This window comes from Anticarsia gemmatalis, chromosome 10 (genome assembly GCF_050436995.1).
Source record: "Anticarsia gemmatalis isolate Benzon Research Colony breed Stoneville strain chromosome 10, ilAntGemm2 primary, whole genome shotgun sequence".
Lineage (NCBI taxonomy): Eukaryota > Metazoa > Arthropoda > Insecta > Lepidoptera > Erebidae > Anticarsia > Anticarsia gemmatalis.
The window spans coordinates 5032891-5047522 of NC_134754.1; the positions used below are offsets into that span (position 1 = coordinate 5032891).

Consider the following 14632-nt stretch of genomic DNA (forward strand, 5'->3'; position numbering starts at 1 on the left):
TGTTTGAAGTCGGTTCATTCAGTCATAAGAAATATTTTAGACAAATAGTTTTGAACGTTCTAGCATTTGAATATTTAGGGCATGTCAGTTAATGCATCGGAGTATTTGCTTGATTTAGCGATATTGATGGTTATCTCAATAATTGGGCAAGTACGCATGAAGTCGAAACAGAATGATCATGTATTTTAAGTGTGTCTTTTTAAATACTATTAAATAAAATGTTTCTGTGGGGAGGCTTCACAATTCATTAAAAAAAACGAGTATCTTTTTTTTGAACGGATTTTTTCCGATAAAATTACTGTATTATCGTTTTGTCATGCATTGTACAAATCTAAGTACAAATTTTGAAATCCAATGAATGCAATGAACGCAATGCGGAATCGATTTTTTTTATTCGGATTTGATTAGGAGACAATATTCGACCACGAACACAATAACAAGAAAACTGTATCACATTCTTACACTAAAATCAAATGTTTATTTTCCTGTTTGCAATTATATAGCAACTTTATCGACCAGCGCAATAAAATCGCTTACTTTACATGCCTAAGCATGCCGTAGGGTCAATAAAACTTGAAGTACTAAACGTAACACAAATCTCGAAGTAATTACAGCGGTCATGCCTGTATAAGTTTTAATTAATCGGTGAATTACACTCGTACTTGAGTAGTACTTTATGTATCGGTCAGTTGACGTCCGAGCTTGTCGCGTACTGGTTTATAACTGTGAGTGTCCACTGTGATTTACGATACGATATCACCGGGAGCATAGCTGTGTGCGAACTTCAATATTCTTAAATTTGTGGTATTTCAGGACTGAAGCATAGATTATTACTTTTCTGTTATATTTTTATTGGCCTAGTAAGTCTTAGAATGCGTGCTCACCAAGATTAAAGATTCCGTATTTTCCAATAATTTGTAAATGTTAGACGTTACATTAAATGTGAAGCTTTGTTATCTAGAATCAAATCCTTGTATGTTTAGTTTTATGAGAAACGTTCCAGAACAAGAGTTAAAATATGTTTATACGTAACGTTTTCTTATTTGCGCCTGATAAAGGCTATATAAATTAAATGCAAATGTTTTATAGATTCGTCACGTATCCAACAGTGGAAACAGTACCCAATAACTTCCAGTGTGCAGTCCACAGTGTCGATAATAGTTACAGACGATGTCAATGACAGCTTCATTCAAACACAACTCTTATTTCCGCTTGTTTAACACGAATTTTAATGTGCCCGTACATTTAACCGGACTACACTTACGCAATAGATATGTGCATTGATAATGGATTTTTTATGTCTTTTTTACTCGAATTTGTATTGATACTACGATGCGATTGGAATGTCCTTTGTATTTTGTTGAAGCAAATGATTTGTTAAGTGTATTTCTATTGTAGGTTTGTCTGTTTTGAACGTTACACCCTGAAGTTTTGCGTTTGAGTTAAGCTTTAAATCGTATGAGCGCATTTCGCCTTTATGAAGATCCTATGAATGTGCTTACCAATGCTTGCTTTATTATCAAGTCATCAATCATGAACTTTTAAAACAAATAGCAGTCATGTAACTTGTGAATTTTAAATAAGGATATTTCTTTTTTTTTTATTAAAAAAAGAAAAAAAAGTTTATTTTGTCATTTATTATTGGTTGATTGTTCGATTTATCTTTACAGAAACCTAACTAGTCGTACTCTCGTTAGTAGACTTCAGAAAACAAAATCCTATATTTCGAACATCAGACCAATTTAGTTCCAAACTAATTCTATATAGTTCGAAGCCCAATCAAGAGAACTCAAAAGTACTGTTACAATTTTAGGATAGTTATTGTAAACCGTTATTGTAATTGATTCGTTCGGACCTATTACGTAGGAATGTCTATTATCAGTAATAACTGATGTTTTGGTTGGATTTAAGTAAAAGTAAAGATGATGATTTTGAGCTTGTTTACCTGTTTTATCAGTCTTGAGTGGATATTGAAAGAGTTCTATGGTATTTATGATCTAAGTCGGAGGAAAATAGTATGTTTGATTCGTAGAACCTGACAATAATGTTGACAGATCAACGTTTGTGACAGAAGTAGTGCGGTCAATGGGGAATGTTTTCCCTTTCTGAACGAAAGTCACTGATATATACTCGATAACAAAGTCACAGCGATCCATGACATGCCATATAATAGATAGCTACGTTATACCTACTTTTACAATACCAAAAGACTGGGCGATTATCGTTAGAGTACTTTATCACTCCATGTCATGCCATCCCAGTCTATGAGTGTGGGTGAAAACCCCATTATGTGTGTACGTGCCTACTGTATGAAAACTGTGAGTATACACGGACCTACAGCAAAGATAATTCTCAACAAAAATGTAAAAACGCCATGTCAAACCATAACGGGAATATAAAGTTAGATTAAGGTAATTCACATTCAGTATTTTGTGCTCCGATGCAAACCACAGTTCTATGACTGTTGTCAGTTGTGAGCGCGGTCATTATAATATTCAAATTTTATAATGTTTAACTTTTCTCAGTGCCAGTTTGTGGGCGTCAGTTTTACCAACTCGATGGCCAGAATACCCGAAGGAGAGACGAAGTTTATTGTTATGTGGTTAATGTTCGTTGGTGACGTAAATGTGGTCAAATGTCATTTAATTTAAAATCTCATAGCACTTTTAACTGTATGGATACATTGGAATTTAATCATATTAAAATCAATTGTATGTTAGATCGATTTTATAATCGTTACGTACACTTTATGACTTCTAAACAACATAAACTTAAGTTGAGGAGGTCCGTGATAGGTATGTAACCGCAGGCATCTATACTTTAAACACTTGGTTTAATCGCAATCTATCTTCTACAACTTTTATTGCCTCCGCTGCTGCACCGGGAAATATATGGTTAGAGAGATAAATAAACCAACGTTTTACTTATTAGGTTCTATACATATTTTAGTTATGCGGCCGAATATACTGACGTAGTGTATTCGTCTTCCGGCCACGGCACCATTCAGCCGGCAATTCATTTATTCCTAATGTAAATGTTATAGAAAATTTATGTAAATTTATATTATTACATTACGCCTGATAGCAATTTACTGACGGCATAAATATGAATACCGCATACCGAGTGGATATTTACGCGTCTAATATGAAGTAAACTCTTTTGTACAATGAAAGTTTTGTAATACACAAATGAATTTTGTATTTGTATGCCGTTTATCATTCGTAATTTGTTTCTTTTGTGATGTTTTATTGAGACCGGACTTTATAAATTTGTCATGCGCTGTGTTGGGATAATGTAAATGTACTTTGATTCTGATTCAAATCAGCTTTGCCTTCAGTCGAGTGGAATAAACGGGTTAATGTCGGGTATGACTACTGAGTAACAAGTTGCTGCTCTGTTATGAATGCCGGAGTTTGTCAAACTTCAATAAATGTTTAATGTAACTGTTGAGGTAAGTATAATGGGGTGAATTACGTCTCAGAGAGGATAATATGTGGCGCCTGTCGACTGCAAATGAGGTTAGGTGTTAATGGTAATAATATGCTGAAAATACCGTTGCAATCGCTTTTCTTGTGTTGCAAATTAGTTGACAGTGCGTTTCTAGCCTGTTTTTCTTTCATTCGTATCGTATTTTGAAGTCGAATTCATAACATCCCACAGCGTAATTAATGTGGATTCGTGTTAGAGATCTCTTCCTTCGGCGTCGAAGTCTGAAACATAATCGAAGATACAATTTATATACTTATACAGAAACATCACGTGTTCTTTACTGATTTGATCATACATATTTGTATTTATTGATAAATAATTTACACTTACACAATTCATATTTAAAGATCATTAGCAACTTGTTTGTTTATCTCATAGTTAAGTAGGACATAACAGATTATATTCATAGACTGTTTCTAAACAAGAGATAATACAGAGACTTTGTATTGACCTCGACAATTTAGTAAACAATCATAGATCACGTACAAGTGTATCACAATATTTGTTACCAGATAATTCATTAATAGAAACTTTGAGAATAAATTTTATTAGTTTTCCTTATAATGTCCTACTTGACGACACTCGGCTGCAGCGCGCAGCGGCCAGTTTTATTGAAATAACCTAGTAAAATATTAGGTCGGGGAAAAAGTCTTTTCGCATTATAGTATGTATGTAATTGTAATAAAATCTTTTCTACACAAAAAACCTCGATATTTGGGTACCTCACGAGCTCGCTAAAAGCAACCTAATGAACAGTGTGCTCATTTGTGATTCTTGAAGCCAAAGAGATTTTATTTCAAGTTCATACATACTGGAATGCGAAAAGACTTTTTCCCCGACCTAATATATTGTGTTCAAGTGTGTGCACAATAGGCAGGTACCTACAGTCTTTATTTTATCTATATAGGACGGATAACCGACACGTCCAGAAAGAAGTCAGGACCAGAGTTCTACGACGTAATTGTTTTGATTAGATACAATGTGTTCATACATGTAGAGATCATTGAATGCTACCTGTTATTTAAGAACCTAATTTGATTTGATCTTTGCATTTCTGATTACTTTCATTGAGGGAAAGACTTGAATCTTTAAAAAAATGCTACTGACATAATAAGTATAACAACAAAAAACTGAGTATAACAACAAACTTTTTTATAATGTTGAGTTTTATAGGATTAGGCTTAAATAAAGCTTAGTAAATAAAAAAATAATAACTTAGTTTTTTGTTCACTTGTTCAATACAATAGATCATGTTCAATCAACGTCAACACTCGTACGTCAATAAAAAAACATAAAAAATACTAGGCTGGACTAAGGAAAATGAAATTCCTACAGATTTTATTATTTTTTCCTATTAGCTGACAGAAACAATCTCTTTTTCTGGCGAATATCTGACATAATGTAGACGTAAACAGACTTGATTGATGATATTTTGATAAAGGTCATGACATCCTTTCAGGGCCAAGTTTTTATAACGCAAAGCTAACTTAGGAACTTGTAAATAGGTAATGATTTCTGCGAATCATGTTTTTCGGCAGTTTTATCTTGCAGACTTTGCTCTCGAGTATTTTTCTTTTACTAGTCTGTGGGTATTAAGTCGTCTTCTGGTCATGTCTATTTCAATTGGGCAAATACCGCGAACATTTAGAAACTTATATATACAGTCTTGAACATGTTTTAATCTCGACGTCATTACTTGTCTACTGGGTGGGTACATTCGACATGTAAGTAACGTTAAAAAGTTTCTTCTTCAGCTTCTTTTTCCACATCAATATTTTCATATAAATACTTATAATCACCAATATTTTAGGTACTGCCTTAGAACGAATCTATAAAAAACGAGAATTTTTATTTTGCTTTATTGTCCGAACATTAAAATTTGGTATTCCTAGGATAAATCGCCAATCCGCCAAAGTTATTTTATAAAATTAAGTGGCTACATTTTTCCGAATTATTATTTATATAATTACAACACGAATTCTGCCAACGTAATCTGAATTAAATCAACACGTCTCAACACACAATGGTCGAGAAACATTGCGTATTACTGCTTCGAGGAAAAATCGTGAGTGAGATAAAAATTACTGAGTGTAATAAACTGTCTACAACGCCCAATTTTTTAAAGCAAAAATTAATCTATATTGCACGGTTTCTTTATAAATATAATTCATAATTATAAATTCACTAAAAAAGTTATTCCATTCGAAATTGTTCATTTTGCGTATCAGATGGGCGCCTTCCTACTACCGTCGACCATCAATACCTATCGATAAGATTAGCACCTCAAACGTATTTGTCAAGTACATTATTTTTCTTTCAGTCATTTAAAATATCAAATTCGGTAGATACTCGATGATACCGACTGTAGAAAATCACACTACTGAAGTTGTCCGTACGTTTCAATATACGTCACACATATGTCACTCATAAAACTCAAACAATATTTATAGAAAGTTGGTAGAACTAGCAATAAGTGGAATAGTTACCTTAATTTTTCATGAACACCATTTCGATTTACTTCAAATGTAATCCTATAATAATCCAAAATATACCTAGCTATAGGTGGAATAAAACTTATTTATATCACTTACGTACTTTATACATTTAATTTTCTATAACTCCATTACTGATTTACATAAACGCTCTCCGTTCTCACATTATTTAGTGTGACTTCAAAACCCGCTGTGCATTCTTGTATCATCATAATAAGTAAATTAGTAAATATTAGAATACCTTATAAGAGTTTTCTCACGCTACCGTACTTATGAATAAGTGGAGCACCTGATGGGTACCAAAGGCGGCACGTTTGAAGCCATGTGTTGAATGGTTTAAATTAAAACGAAAACAATAACCTAGTTTGTTAAAGTTGAATGAAACAAAAAAGCAAAAGTACGCCTTGATTTGTGAATATGTTTGGTTTGGAATAATTGTATTTTTTACGTACTACTATCCGTTCTTTGCAGGATGACTGAGAGCCAGTTTCTGAAGAACTGATGCATCGTCCTCATCCTAGCTATTAACCTATCGCTGTGTCAGGTAAGCCACCTTTAAGGACAAGATAAGGTCCATAATTTCAGTAAGTCAAAAGTACTCAGAAAACAAAAATGAATGGTGCCTAGTGTTTAGTGTGTCTAACAAAACTTGGTTCAGCATTTCGAGTATACACCCAAAATATCCTATAATCTAAACCTTAACTTAAATAGACAAGGCTCAGCATATTTACATTGCTTAAGAAAACATCGTTGACTACTCTATATTTATACTTTCTTTCATTGATATAATGAAGCGTAAAGGTCACTCGATTTATACACGTGTAAGAACAAAGGTTTACATTACAAGTTCCTTTATTCTTAACGTCGTAATTGGCGTCGAACTTCTTTATTCAAACAGACCAATAAATATTTAAAAAGTTTAAAAAATAAATGAACTATCAGCTATGTTGTGACTAGGGAATGCAATCCCGACTCGAGATCGTCAACTCGAGATCCCTCGCGATCAGAAATATCAATCCCGCGGGATCCCGAGATTTTCGGGATCCCGTCTAGTTAGTAAAAATAATACAATTCGAACGGCTTGTTTAATGTAATATGTGTGTGATAGTGTGGTGAATGCAATAAATTATTATTTGAAAGAAAATAAAAGCCTTTATTTTTCAATATTACTAATAACGTAACATAATTAACAGGTGTAATAACATGAACATAATCAAAAAAGTAGGTGTAGCTCCAGGAGATTAAAATAAAAAGTAATCACATGGCATTTTGAAAGTAGCCTCTTAAAATACAAAGTGTATTAATAGTACGAGCTTTTAATCGGCATCTTAAGTCTATTGCAATGTAGCCAGCTGCTGAAAATGCCCTCTCCGACAATCCCGAACGGGATCTCGTCATATTATGCTTCGGGATTGATCCCGAAAAAATACACGGGATCTCGCGAGATCGGGATCCCGCGAGATCGGGATTGCATTCACTAGTTGTGACTCTATTTTATATATTTGGAAAATTACCCCATGAACGTTCCGGAGGCCAAGTTACACGGTACTAATTGATCAATCCACGTTGTCCAGTCAATTGCACCAAAATATAACTAAAATGCATTGAAAATCATGTTACAAAAATCTACTACAATACGAGTACAACAAATATTAACAAGCGCATCCCTAACAAAGCCAGCACACAGATAAAATATCTACACACAAAATATATTTACTCCAATTACGAAAAGGGCGTACCCTTTGTTCTATAATCTAATATAGAGCATAAGATTAAAATCAAGCAAATCAATTCTATTTGTTAAGTAAATGAGTAGCACCCGTATGACGTCGATACGCATCGTGTTAATTCCCCCATACTATTGTCTCGGGATAAAGCAATTTATTTAATTAAAACACCCACAAACTATGCCACGTACATTGAGATAAAGTACTGCGTTATTAAGTCATTACTGAAACTGTTTTGGAGTTTAAAGTTGTGTGTTCAATGAAGAAGAGATTAGAACATTTGATGAAGCCAAGTCTTGCTTAAGTATGGAAGAAAAACAACAACTATTTTGCCTCTATACAACAAGATAGTAAAATAACACAATAATAATCTTAATTAAAAATACGCAACGTTTTAATGTGTAAAAGAATATTCTGGAACTGAATAGCGTTACTTAAAGAATCATTGTGAAAATATTTACTTAGATCTTAATATGAATAAAAAAATAGCTAAATATGCATTGTTTATTAGATACTAGAGCAATTGACTTCGTCAGAATGTAATTTTTTACGTATCAATATCATTCATAAGCCTGAGTTATGCACATAAAAAAAAATCGAAGTAATTTCTGATTTCCAGGTATTAGAGCAAAATAAATAGATATCTATTTTGGTGGTTGTAAGTACTTATTTAATTTTACTTCTTATTTGAAGAAAAGGATTCATTATTAAAAACAATTCTGCGTCTATTGGAAAAGAAAACAAAATTGCCACTTGCAGCAGTTACGGGTAACGACCAAACCGATACCAATTAGTTACTTCTAAAGCCTTGGCATTCAATCAACCTTACAGTCTAATCACTGGGTACGCAATCACCCGTCTAATCAGAACCGTTCGTGAATTAACATTTCCGTTATACACTCAGCGGCAGAAAAAGTGGCCCAAGCTCTTATCGTGAATTCGTAAACAAATTAAGAAATATATGAAAGATATATTGTTGTAAATAGTTGCGAAGTGATCTGTTAAGTGTTATGAAGTGTTGAATTTCAGATTAATTTAAGTGACGGATGACTTTTTCTAACAATGTGTGTTAGAACTGAATTCAGTGTTGATTCGAGAGGTCAGTTGAATTCTGTATTTTGAAATATTGCTGCACGGAAACGATTTTTTTTATGATTTTTATTGATTATTGGTCTATTTAGATTTCAGAAAAGATTTGAAGATGCCACTTACTGCTGAACAAGTGGCTTAGGTGGTCTTGTTGTCCGATCAGGGCCATTACCATTGAGAGGTGGCTGCATTTTTCAATGTATCGCGTACCACTTTAAGGTCTGCGATTAGGAGGTATCGTGAGACTGTTCTCTACACGCGGCGACGAGGAAGTGGACGAACACGATGTACATCCGCAAGAGATGACCGATTTGTTAACCTCGAGGTGCTGAGAAACAGCTTTCCGACAGCGTTTGAGATTCACTAGAGGCTTCAAGCGGAACGCGGAGTCATTCTTAGTGAACGGAAGATAAGGCAAAGGATAAGAGAACGTAATTTACGGGCAGGAAGACCAGCCCGAGTACCAGAACTCGAGAGACACCATCAAGTTGCGCGATTACGATTTGCTCGTAAACATGTGAATTGGTCCATCGACCAATGGAGCAAGGTCTTGTTAACTGATGAGGGCTGAGTAGCATTAAGAGCACCAAATGGTCGTGAGAGAGTGTTCAGACGCATTTAAGAACGGTTTCTTTCCAACACAACACGTCAGACGGTGAGTTACAAAGGTGGGTCTGTTATGGTGTCGAGAGGTGTATGTTTGGAGGCACGCACGGAGCTTGTCATCGTAGATCAGCGCCTAACAGCAGCCGGGTACATTGAAAAAATCTTCCAAGACCATGTTGTACCACTTATGGATTCCATTGGTCAGGAGGATTAACTCTAGTGCAGTTTAATGCGCGCGCTCATAGCGCCCGCGTTGTGGAATCGCACCTTGCTGATATCGGGATTCAAAAACTCGTTTAGCCTGCTCGCAGTCCAGACATCAGCCCCGTAGAACATGTCTGGCACATGCTAAAAAACAGTGTACGTGCACTGCTCAACCCACCAGAATCACTTGGTGAGGTAAGAACCGCTCTAGTCAGAGTATGGGATAAAATTCTTTAAGAAGTAATTAAAACATCCTCCAAAGCATGCCAGAACGCATGCAGGTCACCATAAATGGTAGAGGAGTTAACACGCGGTATAAACTTGATTTTTTGTTTGGTGCAGAATTAGTTTTTTGCGAAAACTTACAATAAGCGATTTCGAAAAAAGCTGTATTTTTCCCATTTTTGATAAAAAAATACGACTATTTAGTGTCAAATGTAATTAAACTTGTGTATAAGCTGTTTAACTAATAGTTACAGCCAAAATAATAACCATGTATTGATATTATAAAAAGTTTCGTAGTAGTTTTACTTTGGGCCACTTTTTCTGCCGCTGAGTGTATTAACATTCTGAATCTATAATTGTTGTTTCTAGAGATGCAACCAACTGATTCAGGAATACAATCGATGTTGTTACTGCGGTATAACAACATTCGGTTGCTAATCAAATGAAGTCGAGAATGAATTACAATACATTTTAGAATGTTCTAGCAACTAAACTCTACTTTTAGCAGAATAAATTCGCAAATAGTAGTTCGAAACGTCAGGCGATAAAAAGGTATCGTAGCTTTTAAATTTCCATTGAAATTGAGACTAATTTACATTCCCGGATGATTTTATTTTAAACAGTATTTTTTATGAAGTATAAAATACTATGAAACTTTTATTATTATTGACAGATGTGTATATTATAATGATCCACCTGCTAAGCAAGCATATAATCACTTTTGTAATAATATACTGAGTAGACTATTACATTTTTAACAAGGCATATGGGACGATATGCATAAAGGCTGCAATTTGAGCAGGTTTCAAGTTTCATCTAAAAAAATATTGAAAATGTTGCTTTAAATGCGTATCTTAGTAAATAAACTGGTAATAATAGATTCTGCATTGAAAATTTAAATTCATTCAATTCTAAATGAATAGTTACGATAATACAAATATCTTTTCAAATAAAGTCGATATTTTGTTCGGCGTAAACGTGTTTTTGATATGCCAATTTCAATTGCATGATAACGAGGGGAACGAGGTTTGCGTGGATACCGCCGATTAGTGGTTTTCATTTTCGCTTTGTTTCTAACTTGAAAGTTTTATGTTGAATTTTAGTGGTTTGTCCGAATTTTCAACAAAAAATTCTATAATAAAGAAAGAAAATGGAATTTGGCATTTTTTACTGAAGCATTTAATGAATTGATTGACTTATTATACTTACTCGCTAATAAATTAAATAGTTTATTCGTTTTATCCCTTTAGAGAAGTCTAAGCAACGACTAGTTAAGGTTAAAAAGCAAGAGACTCTATTTACTCATGTTTGAATTATTGATTTCCAATTAAACCTAAAGCGACATTTTACTATAAATAATAATACCTACTGTATTTATAAAACGATTCGATATCAAAAACATCGTTTCACATCCCTAAACACCAAACCACCGGCGTCGATAATTATAGACTATAAGTAGTTAAACAAACACAGCACTAAACGAAATTTTAATAGACCGCTGTCTAACTTCTTAAATATACATTAAAATAAATTATATGTTTCAGAAATAAACCGCTAATATTTATCTGACCATTGATGTCATAACCGAATATGGTATTTTTGACTTTACGCTTTCATAGAAATACAGAAAGAAATTTAATGTTTAATGTTTTTTGTTTGTTTTAATTAATAAATATATTTTTTTAAATTTGGAATACATTTTTGTCAGCTTTTCTTTTGTTCTGTTGATTTAAAAAATGTCTGTGGTATATTATTGTTAGTCAATAATTTCATTATTTTATACATCAGAAAAAGTCAAACGCAAAAGTAAATTGAAGCGTAAAATCTTACGGTTCAGTGAAAATGTACTTATTAGTACAGATATAATGCTGTATATGAGTATATTCTCAAATACCTTGCAGTCGAGAGTTACCTACATCGTTTTCGAAAGAGTATCAACAGCTTGCCCTCATATAAAAAGGCTGGCCTTTAATAAAATAAATGCAAACACTTTCCTGCCGTTTCCTGTATTCGAATTGTTTAAATATTTCATTTTATTGCATAAAAAAATAAAACAAAATTTCTTTATACGCCGACTTTTTCACGATCCCGAGCAATCTTTCTCATAGTAACCGACTATGAGTCACTAATTTATTTTTTATTGTTTCAAGTTCGAGGAATAAACGCATACATTAGTGTAGCTAACAATTATGTGTCCGAATGTCAGACAGTATGTAATTTGTTGACCCAAAATAAAGAATGGAACTATGGAAGTCCTAAGATACTTTGCCGACGACTGGTTTATACGTTCTTAATGTAGAATTATCGAAATTAAATAATATTATAGGACAGATGACGCGTGATTTTCAAGTTTCTGCGAATCGAATTGCAATTTGGCAATGATGACAGTGTTGGATATTGATATCCGAAACAATAAAATTGTGGATGCAACATTTACCATTTGAGGCCAACAGAATTTTCTTTTTTTAATGGCGAGACTTGACAGACTCGAATCACAACAGAAGGGAAACAATACTACGTGGATCATACAAAACCTTGTTTCATGGAAAATTGTTTGGAAAACGCTTACAGGTACACTGAGCCGTATAGATTGGTTGCCACGTTATACCATATTATCTTTTAAATACCCGGAATTTGACTGAAACTGTTTCCCGTTAATAGAAATTCGATTTGTCCAAATTTTAGGGTGAGTATGCACGTTATTGGATTTCCTATACGCACCCTTTACGATGTGAGGTTTGAAAAATCAATGCCTTCAGCTGCCCTCCGCACTGGAGTTAGTCATCCGTAGACATGATTCAAATTCAAGAATCCACTTACGCATTGCTTAACCGAAGGATTTTAACCGTTTAGTCGCAAACTTTGAAGTCGAGTTCGCAGTTTAAAGTGTAAAATTACGTTTTACCCGCAATTTTGGGTTAAAGTGTGATGGTTGTCACTGATATTGGTGTTCCGAATAGGAATGGGAGTAATTGTGTTTTTATTGTTCGTTTGTTAGTCCTGGTAGTTCGATAGTAAAGGTATTAGGGTTAGTTAACACGAGATATTGGGCGCTAGTGATAGCCTAAGCGTTCACGAATTGTATTTGAAACTAAAAACTGATTTTACAGTACTTTTTTACTCAAACTTAAATTTTATATTCAAGCCGGAGTTTTTAACGTTAGCCGATGCAAACAAGTTTGAGGACTTGGCTGAAGTACGGTACTAAAAAAGTAGGCAGAAAAGTACGATTTTACGCCTCTGCCTAAATCTATAGGGAAATACATGCGTGTTATATTACACCTGACTAATCCCTTGAGCAAATTCCCAATTTTAACATGATTGATACATAGAAACATGATTGAGTAACAAAAAGAAATAATATTTCATCGAAATACTTCAGGGAGCTCTTGGCTCTGAAAAAAGTAGCCTGCGTTTTTGTGACGTAAACGACTATTGAAACGTTTCTCATAGTCCACAGAGGCGTCTACTAAGAGCTATTTAATCATAGATCTCTCTAACTAGAACATTTTTTGTTTAATGTAGCGTGTAATTTTAAAGTATAAAATATAATCACTACATCCTTTTTTGTAACTGTACTGTATGAGAAGATAACACAATTTATTTTTTTACTTTAATCATTGATCTCCTTTCTTAAGCCAAAGTACCCATTGTTAGTCTTCCATACTTGATTACAGACATCAAAATATTATCTAAAGATTAAATTAAACATCGCGATATCATGAACTCGAAACAAAAACCAATAAACGTTGCGATAAAAAACGGTTCCGTTACTTTTTATGCAAACACTTTGTTTTATACAATGTTCAAATGGGTGCTTTAGAGGCGGCTTTTTAAAGGTTCTGATACATTTGTTCAGTTTCCAATGGCCAGAACGAATTTAATCACATCATAATTTTGACAATTACTGTTTTTTTTGTGCATTTGGTGTACCCACTTACAAATACTTAGGTGACTTGTGATTAGTTCTCCATATTTTGTATTAATTTTATCTTTTTGTATTTGTTTGGATGTCATTCTGTTTAGATGATAATCACTGGATCAGTATAATTATTTTTAGTGTCCTAAGTACCAATAAAGATAATAAGTTCGGCCGTTGGGGCAGAAAGGTTCTGGAGTGGCGACCACGAACCGGGAAACGTAGTGTTGGTAGGCCCCCCACAAGATGGACCGACGACCTGGTAAGGGTTGCCGGAGTCCGATGGATGAGGGCTGCCCAGGACCGGTCCTATTGGCGCTCGATGGGGGAGGCCTTTGTCCAGCAGTGGACGATTCCCGGCTGAGATGATGAAGTACTAATAATAAAACATTCCTCTAAATTATTTATTTTGTTATAAATAAACTAAAACTAAACATTAAATTAATACTAATAATTAATTTGTCTATATAAATAAATAGACAAGGTTACCCTTCGTAAAACTTCGAGTTCATTTACACAATTCATGAATATTTACTAAAACGTTCGTCTTAACATTACAGCCGATCAAACTCCAATCAATGTGTCGAAGCCTTAAGCCTCAATGATGCCTTATTTGTATGTTAACGTTCAAAGTGTACTATTATAAGTCGTAACCGTAAGTAGAATTGCACCATCATGGCCTAAACGTTGTCCAAGCATATAATTTTAGCGAATAAAAACAAACAAGTTGTTATGTTTAGAGCTGACTAACTTTTAATGAATATAATGATGTGAGGAAATCGTTTATAATGGATGAAAAAAATATGTATAAAGATTTTTGAAAGGCTATAGAAAGTTGTTTGTTTTGTTATTTACTAGACTTTTCGGAGAAGATTCTGGAA

General features: G+C 33.9%; 1 long non-coding RNA gene across 1 annotated transcript in view; it reads left to right on the forward strand.

Moving 5' to 3' along the window:
* The first annotated feature begins 650 nt into the window (after window positions 1–650).
* Window positions 651–14632, forward strand: part of LOC142976079 (uncharacterized) — a 45866-nt gene continuing 31884 nt past the window's right edge. The window contains exons 1-2 of the long non-coding RNA XR_012959639.1: window positions 651–725; window positions 6453–6525. This is a non-coding gene — a long non-coding RNA (uncharacterized LOC142976079). The remainder of the gene's footprint in view (window positions 726–6452; window positions 6526–14632) is intronic.